The 1,647-nt window shown below is 44.0% G+C and overlaps 1 protein-coding gene across 1 annotated transcript in view; it reads right to left on the bottom strand.

Moving 5' to 3' along the window:
* Positions 1-1,647, bottom strand: part of CAMLG (calcium modulating ligand) — a 15,303-nt gene that overhangs the window by 1,381 nt on the left and 12,275 nt on the right. The gene's annotated exons all lie outside the window — the stretch shown is intronic.

Raw genomic sequence — 1,647 nt, 5'->3', positions numbered from 1 at the left:
GTATTTTTAGTAGAGACACCTCAGCCTCTCGACTAGGTGGGACCACAGGTGCACGCTCAGCTAATTTTTTTTTTTTTTTGAGACGGAGTCTCGCTTTGTCGCCCAGGCTGGAGTGCAGTGGCGCGATCTTGGCTCACTGCAAGTTCCACCTCCCGGGTTCATGCCATTCTCCTACCTCAGCCTCCCAAGTAGCTGGGACTACAGGCGCCCGCCACCATGCCCGGCTAATTTTTTATACTTTTAGTAGAGACAGGGTTTCACCGTATCAGCCAGGATGGTCTCGATCTCCTGACCTCATGATCCGCCCGCCTCGGCCTCCCAAAGTGCTGGAATTACAGAGCCACCACGCCCGGCTGCTAATTTTTATATCTGTTGTAGAAACAGTCTCCCTATGTTTCCCAGGGTTGTCTTAAACTCGTAAACTGAAGCCATCATGGCCAGCCTTGGCCTCCCAAAGTGCTGGGATTAGAGACTGCACTTGGCCTGAAGGCCTGTTTTTAATTCCACTTCCCCTGAAGTCCTCCTGGTGCTTTATTTACATAAAACACTGGAGTAATTTATATCTCCTGTGAGCTCCTACCTCACACATTATCCATGTCAGTCATTTAGCAGTTATTTATGTCTTGTCTAGTAATATTTTTGTTTTTATATTGTACTGTTGTATATATAATAAATTATTATTTATGTCATGCTTCCAAGATGACACTTTTAAAAAACTTTTAATAGCAAGACTGGGCTGGGCGCAGTGGCTCACGCTTGTAATCCTGACACTTTGGGAGGCCAAGGCGGGCAGATCATGAGGTCAGGAGATTGAGACCAGCCTGACCAACATGGTGAAACCTCGTCTCTACTAAAAATACAAAAAATAGCCGGGCATGGTGGTGGGTGCCTGTAGTCCCAGCTACTCAGGAGCCTGAGGCAGGAGAATTGCCTGAATCCACAAGGTGGAGGTTGCAGTGAGCCGAGATTGCGCCACTGAACTCCAGTGTGGGCGACAGAGTGAGACTCCCTCTAAAAAAAAAAAGCTGAATTTTTCTTTATTATCACAAAATCCAATCATATGGTTTAAAATTTTTTTAAATATAAAAACCTATAGTTACCTAAGACAAATGAAAGCTTATGCTCACAAAAAGCCTCATACAAGGAAGCTCTTAGTCATAATAACCCAAAACTGAAAACAACCAAGACGTCCATCTACAGGAGACTAGATAAATGGATATAGTCATACAATGGAGTATTATTGAGCCAAGAAAAAAAAAAGAAATTGACTACTGATTTATCCAACAACATGGATAAATCTCAAAAATATCATGCAGAATAAAAGAAGGCATGCAGAAAAAAGTAAAATCAAGAATGATCCCACTTATATGAATTACTATGCCAGACATAGTAATTCATATGGTGGGAAAAAGATCTTTGGGGTATAGGGACTGGGACTGCCTGGAAAGGAGCATGAAGGAAACTCCTGGGGTGACAGCAAAGTTATAAACCTTGAAAGAGGTATGGGTTTCACAGGATGTCAAACATATCAAATGGTACAATTAAGAAGAGCATTTCAGGCCGGGCGCGGTGGCTCAAGCCTGTAATCCCAGCACTTTGGGAGGCCGAGACGGGCGGATCACGAGGTCAGGAGATCGAGACCATCCT

This window comes from Colobus angolensis, unplaced genomic scaffold (assembly GCF_000951035.1).
Source record: "Colobus angolensis palliatus isolate OR3802 unplaced genomic scaffold, Cang.pa_1.0 Scaffold476, whole genome shotgun sequence".
In the NCBI taxonomy this organism is placed as follows: domain Eukaryota; kingdom Metazoa; phylum Chordata; class Mammalia; order Primates; family Cercopithecidae; genus Colobus; species Colobus angolensis.
The sequence above is the reverse complement of the archived record's forward strand: the minus strand, read 5'-3'. Positions and strand labels throughout refer to the sequence as shown.